We start from the raw sequence: 16836 nt of genomic DNA, 5'->3' as shown, positions 1-16836 counted from the left end.
GCTGGAAGACCAACTTCACAACCGTCCCACGCAGGTGTGAAGGCACATCCGACAAGGGGATGTGACACTCCCGCCGTCCTGCCAGTGAGACCCCACTCTAAAGCAGACCTCACGGGGTCAGGCCTGTTTATTCAAATATTTGTCCCCAAAAACCGAGCTGCAAAAACCATCCACGTCACCCAAGGCTGGAGACACGGACTTGCCTCCAGCTCACCAGAATCGAGTCTTCTGCTTTTGCCATGGGGACCAATCAGAGGGTGAGACAGCCCGTGGGGTGCGGGAGTCCATGGTATCCGGCCATCTGGGGGCTCCCACTTTTCTCGGACAGTTGCGGCAAGGGAGATTTTTTTTCCAGAGCTTGGTGGAGCTCCATATGGTCGAGATCAAAGGTGTTGCTGGGTGCCTGGTCCTGCTTTATTTCCAAGCACTGCTGTTAATTAGAAAACAAGATCAGAGGCAGTATTAAAATCCAATTAAATTGATATGAACAGATTGCCAAGGGATGTTCACTAATGTATAATTGAGCACCATGCAAATTTCGGTGGCTGGCTTTTGTTTTTTTCCCCTACACTCTGGAATGAATGATGAGGCTATGAAGTTTCCCTTCATTGTAAAAAACAAACAAGTTAATGCATTGATCTAGGGAGTATTGCCCCGGTGATTGATGAAAATGAGAGAGGAATAGTAAAGTGTGACTTTTTGAAGGGAGGGAGCAAGGATCCTTTGATTCGTTCCCTTTTTCCTCTCTTTGGTTCCAGAGTCATTTCTTATGCCGGGTGTCAGGCCTAGCTTTCTGTTGACATTCCATCGTTAACGATCCAGAGAAAGTTCCTCTGGGTTTCAAGGATGGATTGGAAACAAATTTCGGAATTCGAAAACAAACATCACAGATGAAAAAAGGATCTACATGCAGGTAGGTTTTGTTTACGTGTTAATTGCTTGTTTGGGCCTTTGTGCATTAAAAAGGGAGATTCTGTCCTGATTTGGGCTCCTGAGCAAAAGCCCCAGGATATGGAATCTGGGAGAGAATCCCAGGAAGGTGAGGAAAGGCTAGTTTTACCAATAAAGGTGAGAAGCCTCCCAAAAAGAAGCCATCCGCATAAACATGCGTCAGGAGTTGACTGTTACCGTTGCAAAATCAAATTGTTTGCTCACTGTGGATATGGCAGGTTTGTGAGCTGTCAGCATAAATGTAAAAAAAAAAAAAAAATTACCACCAAGGAATCCAAAAAAGACAACGGCGGATGGCAGTGTCTACATATTCATGATATGCTGGTAGCATTGGGGGTTTTGTGTTAACTCCCTATAAAGAAAGGAAAACCTAATCACCTCACTCCCAGAACTGCAATGGATGAGTTAGGCAGTGAGCAAGACTCAGACACCCCAGACCCTGGCCTTGACCTGCGGGCACCCAGGAAGGGGGCAGGAAGCATAATAAACAAGTAGCATGAGACACAGAGAGAGGTGAGGCAGCTTATCAGCATCCGTAACCCTGCCGTTCCCTTTCCTTAAGAAGCCCTGGTTTTGCTCAGGGTAACACCTGCCTATCATGCAATGCAGGGCTGGGGACCCCAGATCCAGGGGAGCTCCTGACAGGTCTAAGCCAGAGGGGCAATTCCACTGGATGTGACCCAGTTGGCCTCTCCCAGGGGCTGCTGGGAAAAATCTCCCTAGGTGATGAGAAGCATGGGTTGCTGCTGCCGCCATCTTGCTACCAGCCCAAGGGTGAAGCCCACACATCCAGCAGAACCCGAGAGTCCCAAAGAGTCAGAGCCAACTTGCCATCCCCGGTTTTCCAGCACCTGAAACCCACATACCTCTGGATTTGTTCTTAAGTATGACAGCAAAGCCCCTCATCACATAAACCGCGATGGGCCAAATTTTCTGTTAAATGTTGCCAAAGCCACCCAACTGATCCGGGATGGGACCCCAGAGAGGAGCGTAAATTTCATGCCCCTTGTGAGATGTGGGAAGCTTCCTGAAGGACATGGCCCTCTGCTTCCTTGTCAATATCCACCTTGGAAGATGCGGGTGGGTTTGGCCATTTGGTTGTTTCTCGCTGATTCATTTCAGAGAAGAGCTTCAGCAGAGGATCAGAGAACAGAATAAGGTCATTAGAACCTCCGCTCCTTTTCACAGAAAGGAAAGGAAAGTGACATTTATTAAGCGGCCTAACTATGTACTTCCCAAATAACAACTCCCTGAAAAGAAAGGGTTACAGTACACAGAGTCCCTCTTTTAATCCTCCCAGTAAATCTCTGAGATGTTTTTTTTACTACCCCCATTTTGCAGATGGGAAAACTGAGGCTTAAAACCGTGAAGAACCTCGCTCTGCTACAATCTCTCCTAGCCCCATCACATTTCCTTCATAACATTTAGCACGTAGATAGCAAATATTTTATACTTGTTTTGTTGATATGTATCTCCCTAGACTCTGAACTCCAGAAGGAAAGGGGACACATCAGCCCGTTCACCACTGCACCCCTGACCTCACGCCTGGCAGGCATTCTATAAATGCTCTGTAATCATAGCCAACATCACTTGGCCAACGAGGGGGAAGATGCCATCTGAACCCAATTCTGTCTGTCTCCAGAGACCAAGCCCATGACCACTAGCCCACACTCCTTGCTAATACTCCTGTCCTCCCAGCGCTAGGCATGCAATCCCACACAAGGTGGGATTCACTGCATGTTTGATTATTGAATGTCCCATTACACAACCAAGGCGGGTGGTGCCCACCTAAAGTGTGGAGCAGGGAAAATTGGATGAGGACTCTGGCCACCAGTATGTGGGCTACCTGGGTTCAGGACGGGGCTATGGAACTGATGAGCTGCGTGACCTTAGACAGGTCACTTCTCTTCTCTTCTCTGGGCCTTAGTCCTTTACAAGAAGAAGCATCCCAGAGATACATACCTCAAAAGAAAATGCAACTTCCCAAAGGAAGACATCCTTCTCACCAGTTGGTGATGCCCAAGAAACCTTCGCAGAGCAGCCCAACACCACCTCATTGTTTGACGTTCTATGAAGCCCTTATCCTGTAAGGATGTGGTTAGACATCTCTAGGTCTTTGCACCCCCCCAGGGGAGATCTCTGCATATCGACATGTGAACCCGATCCAAGGATGCTGAGAGCACTGGGCCATCACGCTTTATAGAGGTGCTCACCCGTTTCTGTCCTTCGGTCCTCCCTCTCTTCCATTTGACACCGAAGGAGCCTGAAGCTGGGTCCCCAAGCCAGTAGGAGAAGGAATGGGAATTTAAACCAAGACCACCTTCCACCAAACCTAGAGCGTCTCCCGGCACATCCCAGTTTCCTCTGAGCCACGACACAGCACGTTTCTACAGCCCTTTACTATTGCCAGAGCGCCTTTCATACCAGCGACCTCACTGGAGCCCCGTGACCTTGCAAATTGCTACACAGGGTTCCCAGCTTACAGAGGAGCAAACCGCGCTCCAGAGAGGCAAACTGACTTGCCCAAGGTCACACAGCCAGGAAATGGGAGCGCCAGGCCTCAAACCATGACAGTCTGGCTCCAAAAGCCCTATTTTTTGTCAACACCACACCACCTCCATAGAGACAGAACTACTACATGCTAGATCATTTTTGTGGGCTGGGAAGTCAGTGCACTGTGTTTCCAAGGATCCTTTTTTTTTAATTTTAATTTTATATTGGACTGTAGTTGATTTACAATGTTGTGTTAGTTTTAGGTGTGCAGCAAAGTGATTCAGTTATATATATACATGTATCTATTCTTTTCCAAATTCTTTCCCATTTAGGTTATTACAGAATATTGAGTAGAGTTCCCTGTGCTACACGGTAGGTCTCCTTTTTGGTTATCTATTTTAAATAGAGTAGTCTGTGTATATGTTAATCCCAGACTCCCAATTTATCCCTCCCTCCCACCTTTCCCCTTTGGTAACCAGAAGTTTGTTTTCCAAGTCTGTGAGTCTGTTTCTATTTTGTAAATAAGTTCATTTGTACCTTTTTTTTAAGATTTCACATATAAGAGATATCATCTGATATGTGTCTTTGACTTCACTTAGTATGATGATCTCTAGGTCCATCCATGTTGCTGCAAATGGCATCATTTCATTATTTTTCATGGCTGAGTAATATTCCATTATATGGGGCTTCCCTGGTGGCGCAGTGGTTGAGAATCCACCTGCCGATGCAGGGGACACGGGTTCGTGCCCGGGTCCGGGAAGATCCCACATGCCGTGGAGCGACTGGGCCTGTGAGCCATGGCCGCTGCGCCTGCGCATCTGGAGCCTGTGTGCCGCAACGGGAGAGGCCACAACAGTGAGAGGCCCGCATACCACAAAAAAAAAAAAAAAAAAAAGAATATAAAAAATATATATATTCCATTGTATGTATTTACCACATCTTCTTTATCCATTCGTCTGTCGATGGGCATTTAGGTTTCTTCCATGTCCTGGCTATTGTAAGCAGCACTGCAATGAACATTGAGGTCCACGTATCATTTTGAACCAGGGTTTTCTCCGGATAAATGCCCAGGAGTGGGATTGCTGGGTCATATGGTAGTTCTATTTTTAGTTGGTTAAGGAACCTCCATACTGTTCTCCATAGTGGCTGCACCAATGTACATTCCCACCAACAGTGTAGGAGGGTTCCAAGGATCCAGTTAATACCGCATCATGTAGGGTTGTGAAGCCCCTGGTGGTGTTTGGGGATGAGGTTATTTGCCATTCTGTGCACGATGCTTTCGAGTTTAAAAAGAACTTTCTCATAAATTCTCAGAACTCACAGTTGTTCCCCGGGTTTGATTTACAAGTGCCCCACTGAAGCGTGGGCGGAAGGTGCTCCCAGGGTCAGGGGAAAAGGACAGAGCATCGGTCTCCACCCCAACCCTGGGGCAGGGGGATTCACGCAGAACCTCCTCCTACTCTCCCAACAAGGCCGCGAGCTCCGTGGCCGCAGCTCCATCGCATGGACGAAGTGCTGAGCTGGAGACAGCAGTTTATGCGAAAGACTGAGAGGAGTCAGAGGACACCTGGAGCATCTAGAAGCTTCTCGAGTGCTCTCTCCTGCCACCACCGAAATATGTGCATCTGCTCCCGTTTTGGGCTTGAAAGAGAGACGTGTCACTCTCCAGAAAGACACACGTTACCACATTGAAAAGGCTGTGCTGGTCATCAGGATGGAGGTTTTGCCCCTTTACTCACTCCAGAACTTCAAAAAAAGAAAAAGGAGCAGGACGGGGCCCGGAAGTGCTGGGGAGTAAGATGAAGCAGGGCAGGTGCCCCTCAGCCGGGATAGAAGAAAACAGGTCACTGGCGGCTACGCATGCCGAGGAGCTGAGACTTCGGGGACAAATACAAACCAAAAAGAGGGAAGAGGGTCACAGGGCCCGGCTCAGCTTGAACAACCCGCGAGAAGCGTCGACGACTGCTTTCTCATCAGGCCCCTCGCCACTCCTCCTCCTCTTCTCAGCCTGGCATCCAGCGCCGACTGCTGAGCTCAGCTTTCAGAAGTTGCCAATTTGGTGGCATTTGGTTTCATCTTTAAAAATGCAGCATCCTTTGATCTTCAGACCTTTTCATCCCTCACTGAAATGAGAGAGCAAAGCAGAAGACAAAGGGACCACCCAGGCAGGGCCAAGGGACAGGGTTTGGGGGTTGGCGATGGGGTGCGGGACATGAAGCTTACCCCTTGAGGACTGGGTCCCCCACAAGAGTTCCAGCTACTGGGAAATCAAAACGAGACGGCGTGGCCGGGCTCCAGCAGGGAGAGCGTGACTCCTCTGGAAAGATGGTGAGAAAGCCCCTGGCTCTTAGAAGAGGTCATTCACCCCAGACGGGCTTCGGGAAGCCGGGGAAGCAGCCAAGTGGCAGTAAGCTTTGTCTGGAGGGGGAGGAGCAGCGTGAGTGGAAACCACGCCCACAATTCCAGAAAACATTGCACTGTCCACTCCAGGGTCTGGACCCCAGACCAAGGCTTCACCAAATGTGTTCCTCGGATGCTGTTGCGCCGATACTCCATGGGCAGGCAAAGGACGTGAACACTGGGTTGAACAAGGGGAAGCATGCTTTTCTGCTGCAGGATTTCTCAGGGCCTTTACTACGTGAACGTCCATCTTGACTCTCCAAGGAAGGTCGGGGAGGGCATAGAACATACAGGGTTGCCCGGGCTTACCTTCTCTCCTGGTACTGGCGTTCCACTTTGGGAAATGCCATGGGTGAAGGGTGTGGAGGCCTGAGAACCTAGCTGGATGGCACAGGTGCCTGCATGGGGATTCCACTTGAGAAAGGCAGCTGCTGCCTCTGTTCGGCTGTGACATCTCTTCCCTTGGGGTCTCAAGCCCACCTTGATGGTTGTTGGGAGAAAGAAGGAATGGGAGACCCCATCACGGGTCTGAGACAGGTACACGCTGTTTACCCTCAGACCCTCCCACCTCTCCCCCAATGGTGGTCATGCAGACGGAGCACACCCAGACAGGCCCATCCCCCCAGTACCTGATGGGAGCTCTCCACCCCCCCTCCCACCACAAGTACGCACCATGGGGGCTTTGCTTCTCTGCCTCGGGGGCCTGCCCTGGAGCCACAGAAAACAGTTTTGCCAGGGGCAGGTGCAGCCCAGAGCACGGGGTGTAACACCCCCACCCCTGACGGCAATAACCTTTCATGGGGTTAGGAGTCCAAACTCCCATCATTTGAGGGATAATTCTAAGGCAGGTCTGTGTGCTTCCTCACAGAGCCCTCACAGGGGCAATAGCATGGTGGCCAGCTCAGTAATGCCCCTTTATGGGCCTTTCCTCCCCCCAGCCCACTCACCAGACTCCACTGCTTCCTGGGGTCACCTCCGAAAGAAACCATCTGCATCCGACTTTTTGTTTACTTTCAGGAAAATGCCAACAGTCAGGGAGTGCGTGTTATGTCACAACCTCAGAGCTCCCAGTAAGTAGACTGGCCTGAAATGCAACAGCCAGCCCTGGGAGGTGGTGAGCTCCTGGCTGCTAGAAACACAAACAAAGATGCAGATCTGAGCCCATCAAAAGTCTGCTGTTGTTAACAGGAACCCAGCCGTGGGTCGGGAGCCTAGAACAAGGGACATCAAAATGCCAGTCTACACCTCTGAGTCATGACTGTGCCCTCCCTGAAGACCACAGCATCATGGCTTTTTCCTGCCGAGTGTTCATGGTCCATGTCCAGGGACTGCAGCCAGACCATCAGGACAGGCACAGAGCAAGGTAGAGTTCCCACAGCCAGACTGGACCTGGAGGTGAATGAGGAACTCCCCGAAAAAGAAAAGATACACAAATTCCTAGATTATTGCAAACTGGCAGGCTTCCTCATCAATCAAATAAATGCAAAGCGAAACAACAATGTTCTCGTTTTTCTTATCAACTGAGCAAAAATATTTTTAAATTTAAATTTTTTTATTTAAAAAGTATTATAGCATTGGCCGGTGAGCAGTGACAGGGGGGGTCCCCAAAACTGTTAATGAAAGCATAATTTGGTCCTTCCCCTCCAGAGGTGAATTTAGCGCTATCAAGAAGCTGAAAAGTTCGGTTCCCACTCTCAAAAAAATTATCTGAAGGAACTAGTGAAATAGAAAAAGATTTATCTACAAGAATGTTTAATGGGGTGTTATTAATTATAGCAAAACGCTGAAATCACCCAAAGGTCAAACGGTTGTAAATCAGATATACATAATACATAGTATATTCAAGCAAAAGGATAGTTTGAAAAAAGATATAGAAGACTCAGGATTTGGAAATATTTATGATATATAGTTCTTTGGAGGGGACAGAAAACAAACAGCTGTGATAGCACGATCCATTTAAAAAACAAAAGGTAAAATATAGTAAGTGTCACTTCACTTAAAAAGCTGTGGTCCAGTCTCAGAACTGGGTCCCATTTAGAGGGATCCAAACTGGAATTTTCCTTTATTACTCACATCTCATCTCCCTCAACATTCAAGAGGGTTCAAGTCCATAGATGATGTTTAGAATCTGATATCTGTCTCTATTTTCCAGCCTCCCCAACCCCAGGATCCCCCCACCCTTCCACTCTGACAAAATGCTCTTTCCTGTGCCATCTGGACCCACCTCCATCCTCTTGCATCTGCTCTACACTCAGCCCTGTATGATGCGCTCCCAGCTTGTCACTCCCTTCTCAGATCTCCCTCCTCTTTGAAGCCTGCCCAAGGGCACCAGCTCAGAAGCCTCCCTCCAAGATCTAAGGATGACCTTCCCCATTTGTGTCACCCACTAACCCTGAACATGCAGTGTCTGGTTGCACTGCCTATTCAAGTGTTAGCTTAAGGACAAGCCTCAGTTTGCTCATCTGTAAAATGGGGACAGCACTATCTGAAAGCCGTGGCAGCACATGGCACGTTACCTGGATCACGGTCATTGTTGTACGTGTGTTAGTTCCTTCCCTTGTGTCCCTCTTGGTCAGCGCCCACGCCTTGAGAGTCAAGAATCGAAACAAACCCCTCCCAGAGCAAAAGCAACAAATGGAGTATCCTCTGGACTGGATGTCCCCAAACCACAGCAGGGGCTCCTGGACAATGAGTCACATTCGTAGATGGGCTCAGACCTGGAGCATGTGGTCCACCTTCCCCACACTTGACGGCCTGCCTTCAAATCATGGCCCCACCACCATGCAAGTGAGTCACCTGCTCCCTGAGCAGTCAGCCTGCTCATCCACAGAGTAGGGATGGGAAGACAACATACCCACCTTGAGGAGCCAATGAAACAATGCCTGTAAAAATTTTCAGTTGCCTTAAGATACCACCACACACCCTCAAAAATGGCTAAAAGGACAAAGACTAGCCATGCCTAATGTTGGCAACACTGTGAAACTAATGAAACTTCCATACGCTGCTGGTGGGAATGCAAAATCGCACAACTATCTTGGAAAATAGGTTGGCCCTTTCTTATTAAGATAACTACATATAAAATATATATATATATAAACAATAACTATATATATATAAACAATTTAAACATTCTTCAATAAGAAAATGAATGAAGAAACCAGGGAATAACTCATACAAGGACTCTAATTCATATGATGGAATCCTGCTCAGCAATACAAAGCAATGGATTCCTGAAACAATGTGGGTGAGTCTCCCAGGCATGTGCTGAATGAAAGAAATGCGATGCAAAAGAGCAAACAGTATGAGTCCATCTATTTGAAACTCTAGAAGAACAACTAATCTATGGTGAAAGAGTACAGATTAGTGGTGACCTCTGGTTTGGGAGGAGTAGGAGGGAGGGGGTAAATCAATAAGGGACCGCGGGGGATATTACAGAGTGGGGCAATGCTCTATATCGTAATTGGAGTATTGTTTGCAGGAACATACACATTTGTCAAAATCTATCAACCTGTACACTCAAGGCATTGAATATCTTAAATGCACAATTTTACCTCAGTTAAAAACATAATAGACATGGCCCCCAGCTGCCATCTTGGATTGGCCTGTCATGTGAAGCCTCTCTGCACACAGCTCCCGGCTGCCATCTTGGACTGCAGTGTCGTTTGCCACAATTCTGCACACAGCCTGCCTGGGCTGAGGTGTTCGTGGCAGCCATTCCGTACTAGGAACTCCGGTCAGAAAAGCCAGGCGTGAGGCCTCTGCACGTGGTCCCCTATGAGCAACTGAAACCCAACTAAGCACAAAGGGAAAAAAAATCCATATCAGAACTGTGCCTATTTTCAAGGCTACTGTTTCTCCCTGTGGAACACTGCCTTTGGGGCAAAACAAGGAAGAAGCAGGTGATTCTAATGTGCAGTGCAGAAAGAGAGACACTGCAGGCCAGCTTCTCCAACTCTGAAGGCGCTCCAGCCGTGTGGCTGACAGGGTCTTGGTGCTCCAGCAGGTATCAGGCCTGAGCCTCTGAGGTGGGAGAGCCAAGTTCAGGACACTGGACCACCAGGCACCTCCAGGCCCCACGTAATATCAATGGGCAAGAGCTCTCCCAGAGACTACCATCTCAATGCTAAAACAAAGCTCCACTCCACTCAATGAACAGCAAGCTCCAGTGCTGGATGCCACATGCCAAACAACTAGCAAGACAGGAACACAACCCCAGCCATTAGCAGAGATGCTGCCTAAAATCATACTACATTCACAGACACCCCAAAACACACCACTGGAGGTGGCCCTGACACCAGAAAGACAAGATCCAGACCCACCCACAAGAACACAGACACCAGTCCCCTCCATCAGGAAACCTACACAAGCCACTGAACCAACCTTAGCCACTGGGGGCAGACACCAAAAACAATGGGAACCTGCAGCCTGTGAAAAGGAGACCCCAAACACAGTAAGTTAAGAAAAATGGGAAGACAGAGAAATACACAGCAGATGAAGGAGCAAGGTAAAAACCTACCGGACCAAACAAATGAAGAGCAAATAGGCAGTCTACCTGAAAAAGAATTCAGAGTAATAATAGTAAAGATATCCAAAATTGTGGAAATAGAATGGAGAAAATACAAGAAACGTTTAAGAAGGACCTAGAAGAACTAAAGAGCAAACAATGATGAAAAACACAATAATGAAATTTAAAATTCTCTAGAAGGAACCAATAGCAGAATAACTGAGGCAGAAGAACGGATAAATGACCTGGAAGATAAAATAGTGGAAATAAATACTGCAGAGCAGAATAAAGAAAAATGAAAAGAAAGGACACTCTCAGAGACCTCTGGGACAACATTAAATGCACCAATATTCAAATTATACGGGGTCCCAGAAGAAGAAGGGCAAAAGAAAGGGACTGAGAAAATATTTGAAGAGATTAGAGTTGAAAACTTCCCTAACATGGGAAAGGAAATAGTCAATCAAGTCCAAGAAGTGCAGAGAGTCCCATACAGGATAAATCCAAGGAGAAACACGCCAAGACACATATTAATCAAACTATCAAGAATTAAATACAGGGCTTCCCTGGTGGCACAGTGGTTGAGAATCCGCCTGCCAAAGCAGGAGACACGGGTTCGTGCCCTGGTCCGGGAAGATCCCACGTGCCGCGGAGCGACTAGGCCCGTGAGCCATGGCCGCTAGGCCTGCGCGTCCGGAGCCTGTGCTCCGCAACGGGAGAGGCCACAACAGTGAGAGGCCCGCATACCGCAAAAAAAAAAAAAAAAAAAAAAAAAAAAAAAAAAAAAAGAATTAAATACAAAGAAAAAATTCTAAAAGCACCAAGGGAAAAGCAACAAATACCATACAAGGGAATCCCCATAAGGTTAGCAGCTGACCTTTCAGCAGAAACTCAGAACGGAGTGGCAAGACATATTTAAAGTGATGAAAGGGAAAAACCTACAACGAAGATTACTCTACCCAGCAAGGATCTCATTCAGATTTGACCGATAAATTAAAACCTTTACAGACAAGCAAAAGCTAAGAGAATTCAGCACCACCAAAACACCTTTGCAACAAATGCTAAAGGAACTTCTCTAGGCAGGAAACACAAGAGAAGGAAAAGACCTGCAAAAGCAAACCCAAAACAATTAAGAAAATGGTAATAGGACCATACATATCGATAATCACCTTAAGTGTAAATGGATTAAATGCTCCAACCAAAAGACATAAACTGGCTGAATGGATACAAAAACAACACCCGTATATATGCTGTCTACAAGAGGCCCACTTCAGACCTAGGGACACATACAGACTGAAAGTGAGGGGATGGAGAAAGATACTCCATGCAAACAGAAATCAGGACAAAGTTAGAGTACCAATTCTCATATCAGGCAAAATAGACTTTAAAATGAAGACTATTACAAGAGACAAAGAAGGACACTACATAATGATCAAGGGATCAATCCAAGAAGAAGATATAACAACTGTAAATATTTATGCACCCAACATAGGAGCACCCCAATACATAAGGCAAATGCTAACAGCCATGAAAGCGAAAATCGACAGTAACACAATCATAGTAGGGGATTTTAACACCTCACTTTCACCAATGGACAGATCAACCAAAATGAAAAAAAATAAGGAAACACAAGCTTTAAATGATACATTAAACAAGAGGGACTTAATTGATATTTATAGGACATTCCATCCAAAAGCAACAGAATACACTTTCTTTTCAAGTGCACATGGAACATTCTCCAGGATAAATCATATCTTGGGTCACAAATCAAGCCTTGGTAAATTTAAGAAAACCGAAATCATATCAGGATCTTTTCAGACCACAATGCTATGAGACTAGATATCAATTACAGGGAAAAAAAACACTGTAAAAAAAATACAAACACTGTAACAACTGACCCTGCCGAAATACAAAGAATCATGAGGGATTACTACAAGGAACTATATGCCAATAAAATGGACAACCTGGAAGAAATGGACAAATTCTTAGAAAAGCGCAACCTTCTGAGACTGAACCAGAAAGAAAAAAGTATCAACAGTCCAATCACAAGTACTGAAATTGAAACTGATTAAAATTCTTCCAACAAACAAATGCCCAGGACCAGATGGCTTCACAGGCGAATTCTACCAAACATTTAGAGAAGAGCTAACACCTATCCTTCTCAAACTCTTCCAAATTATAGCAGAGGGAGGAACACTCCCAAACTCATTCTAGGAGGCCAGCATCACCCTAATACCAAAACCAGACAAAGATGTTACCAAAAAAAGAAAACTAGAGGCCAATATCACTGATGAACAGAGATGCAAAAATCCTCAATAAAATACCAGCAAACAGAATCCAGCAGCACATTAAAAGCATCATACACCATAAACAAGTTGAGTTTATCCCAGGAATGCAAGCATTCTTCAATATATGCAAATCAATCGATGTGATACACCATATTAACCAACTGAAGGAGAAAAACCATATGATAATCTCAAGAGTTGCAGAAAAAGCTTTTGACAAAATTCAACACCCATTTATGATAAAAACTCTCCAGAAAATAGGCATAGACAGAATCTACCTCAACATAATAAAGGCCATATATGACAAGCCCACAGCCAGCATTGTTCTCAATGGTGGAAAACTGAAACCATTTCCACTAAGATCAGGAACAACACACAGTTGCCCACTCTCACCAGTATTATTCAACATAGTTTTGGAAGTTTTAGGCACAGCAATCAGAGATGAAAAAGAAATAAAAGGAATCCAAATTGGGAAAGAAGAAGTAAAGCTGTCACTGTTTGCAGATGACATGATACTATACATAGAGAACCCTAAAGATGCTACCAGAAAACTACTAGAGCTAAACAATGAATTTGGTAAAGTAGCAGGATACAAAATTAATGCACAGAAATCTCTTGCATTCCTATATACTAATGATGAAAAATCTGAAAGAGAAATTCAGGAAACACTCCCATTTACCATTGCAACAAAAAGAATTAAATATCTAGGAATAAACCTACCTAAAGACACAAAAGACCTGTATGCAGAAAACTACAAGACACTGATGAAAGAAATTAAAGATGATACAAATAGATGGATAGATATACCATTTTCTTGGATTGGAAGAATCAGCATTGTGAAAATAACTATACTATCCAGAGCAATCACAGATTCAGTTCAATCCCTATCAAACTACCAATGGCATTTTGCACAGAACTAGAACAAAAAAGTTCACATTTTGTATGGCAACACAAAAGACCCCTAATAGCCAAAGCAACCTTGAGAAAGAAAAATGGAGCTGGAGGAATCAGGCTCCCTGAATTTGGACTATACTATAAAGCTATAGTAATCAAGACAATATGGTACTGGCATTAAAACAGAAATATAGATCAATAGAACAGGATAGAAAGCCCAGAGATAAACCCACACACATATGGTCACCTTATCTTTGATAAGGAGGCAAGAATATACAATGGAGAAACGACAGCCTCTTCAATAAGTGGTGCTGGGCAAACTGAACAGCTACATATAAAAGAATGAAATTAGAACACCTCTTAACATACACAAATATAAACTCAAAATGGATTAAAGACCTAAATGTAAGGCCAGACACTAACAAACTCTTAGAGGAAAACATAGGCAGAACACTCTATGACATAAATCACAGCAAGATCCTTCTTGACCCACCTCCTAGAGAAATGGAAATAAAAACAAAAATAAACAAATGGGACCTAATGAAATTTAAAAGCTCTTGAACAGCAAAGGAAACCATAAACAAGACAAAAAGACAACCCTCAGAATGGGAGAAAATATTTGCAAATGATTCAACAGACAAAGGATTAATCCCCTAAATATACAACAGCTCATGCAGCTCAATATCAAAAAAACAAACAACCCAATCCAAAAATGGGCAGAAGACCTAAATAGACATTTCTCCAAAGAAGATATAAGATTGCCAACAAACACATGAAAGGATGCTCAACATCACTAATCATTAGAGAAGTTCTAATCAAATGTACCATGAGGTATCACCTTACACCGGTCAGAATGGCCATCATCAAAAAATCTACAAACAGGGCTTCCCTGGTGGCACAGTGGTTGAGAATCCGCCTGCCGATGCAGGGACACGGGTTCGTATCCCAGTCTGGGAAGATCCCACATGCCGTGGAGCAGCTGGGCCCGTGAGCCATGGCCGCTGAGTCTGCGCGTCCAGAGCCTGTGCTCCGCAACGGAAGAGGCCACAACAGTGAGAGGCCTGCATTCCACAAAAAAAAAAAAAAATCTGGAGAGGGTGTGGAGATAAGGGAACCCTCTTGCACTGTTGGTGGGAATGTAAATTGATACAGCCACTATAGAGAACAGTATGGAGGTTCCTTTAAAAACTAAAAGTAGAATTACTATATGATCCAGCAATCCCACTACTGGGCATATACCCTGAGAAAACCATAATTCAAAAAGAGTCATGTACCACAATGTTCACTGCAGCTCTATTTACAATAGCCAGGACATGGAAGCAACCTAAGTGTCCATCGACAGGTGAATGGACACGTATATACAATGGAATATTACTCAGCCATAAAAAGAAACGAAATTGAGTTATTTGTAGTGAGGTGGATGGACCTAGAGTCTGTCATACAGAGTGAAGTAAGTCAGAGAGAGAAAAAGAAATACCATATGCTAACACATATATATGGAATCAGAAAAAAAAAACTGGTTCTGATGAACCTAGGGGTAGGACAGGAATAAAGAGGCAGATGTAGAGAATGTACCTGAGGACACAGGGAGGGGGAAAGGTAAGGTGGGAGGAAGTGAGACAGTGGTATGGACATGTATACACTACCAAATGTAAAATAGATAGCTAGTGGGAAGCAGCCGCATAGCACAGGGAGATCAGCTCTGTGCTTTGTGACCACCTAGAGGTGTGGCATAGGCAGGGTGGGAGGGAGATACAAGAGGGAGGGGATATGGGGATATATGTATACATATAGCTGACTCAATTTGTTATACGCCAGAAACTAACACAACATTGTAAACAATTTTACTCCAATAAAGAGGTTAAAATAAATAAGTAAATTAAATATATGCAACGTTAAAAAAAAAAAAAAGCTCACTGAGTGATTCTGTTGGGTTGAGAAACACTACCTTAGGGTGAAGAGGGATGCAGAGGATGCGGATGTGGAGGGCTTTATTTCAAGGCACGGACTTCTAAAGCAGCACAGAGCCTGGTTGCCATGCAGGTAGAGAGGGTGGGGCTGGTGGAGGCTGAGGCTGGACGGACGTGGCGCCAGATTGGGAAGGCTTCGGACAGCGGTCCAGGGAGTTCTTACTTTACCTCCAGGTTTTAGGGGAAGGAGGGCACTGAAGTTCTTGGCGCAGTGAAGGCCAGCTGAGCTCTGGAGTTTGGAAGGTCCTCTGGGGGATTCAGGACACAAGACGACGGCTGCCAGATGTCGGGAGTGGCGGTGGGCGGAACCAGGCAGGAATGGGCGGGGCTGATTGTTTGCTTGTGTGAGAGATGCTGGACGCTGGGGCCTGAGGGGCCAGGGAACCAGGAGAAAAGGGAGATGCCCAGGGTTCAGGCCTGAGCACCCAGGAGAGCCGGATGCAACCACCAGGACGCCCTGGGGACAGAATGAACAGGGCACGGATCCTGTTCTCAAGCCCCCGGCCATTGTGTGTATTTCTGGGCGCACCCTGAGGCCAAGGTTACCGGGGATTTAACTCGTGGCTGTTTGTAAAATGAGCATAATTTAAGTGCGAGGGATGGGCTCCATCCCGCCCTCCCTCCAAGCTGCATCCAGATAAAGCGGCATCTGAAGCTGTGGCCATTTGATGTATCATTAAATACACCTTCTTGCACTTGGCACATAAACCCTGATAAAGTTTCACCTTTTAACAAAATAAATGACTCAATTAACAAGATGAAAAACAGCAGTGCGGTGGCAGGCGCACTTGGGGGCCGGAAAAAAAAGCCTGGAGAAGAATTATCCCAGCAGGAAGTTAATGCGGGCAGAGGCCCGGTGCTCGGTGGGCAACCGCTGACTGCCAGCCTGCCAGCCTGGGGTGGATGGGACCTGCTGACCGCTGATGCAGCGGGGGGCGCCCACGTTCGGGGCCAGGGCCTGGTGGGGGCTGTGCGTTCCGGGGAGCTGCCTGAGCTGAGCCCTGAGCTATGGAATCAGGCAGGGCTTAGCGTGCGAGGGTGAGCCAGTGTGTTTGTGCACATGCATTGGAATCCCGGCTTTGGCCTGTCCCAGCACCAACAAATCATACTCATCCTTTAATGATGAGACGCCCCTAGGCCAGGCTCTGTGCTAAATTTTTATACGTTTTATCTCTGAAGGACGGAGGGTGACCTGGGAGGTAGGACGCCGGGTTCTGTGTTCAAACTTTGTATAGCTTCGGAATAACAACTCGCCTCTGCACCTCCATGTCCTCCTGGGCAGATAGAGAGGGTTGGACCAAGGAAGGCGTCTCACCGGGGAGGCAAGGGCCTGTGGACAGGC

The 16836-nt window shown here is 46.1% G+C and overlaps 1 long non-coding RNA gene across 1 annotated transcript; it reads right to left on the bottom strand.

Moving 5' to 3' along the window:
* Positions 1–5644: 5644 nt before the first annotated feature.
* LOC136793911 (uncharacterized) lies at positions 5645–16055 on the bottom strand. The gene is made up of 4 exons (XR_010839993.1): positions 15473–16055; positions 6792–6973; positions 6154–6324; positions 5645–5862 (listed from the first exon to the last, which is right to left on the bottom strand). It is a non-coding gene; the product is annotated as an uncharacterized lncRNA (long non-coding RNA).
* Positions 16056–16836: the final 781 nt, after the last annotated feature.

The sequence above is a fragment of the Kogia breviceps genome, chromosome 3 (genome assembly GCF_026419965.1).
Source record: "Kogia breviceps isolate mKogBre1 chromosome 3, mKogBre1 haplotype 1, whole genome shotgun sequence".
NCBI classification, from domain to species: Eukaryota; Metazoa; Chordata; class Mammalia; order Artiodactyla; family Physeteridae; genus Kogia; species Kogia breviceps.
Note: the sequence above shows the minus strand (reverse complement) of the source record. Positions and strands in the feature narration are given on the sequence as shown.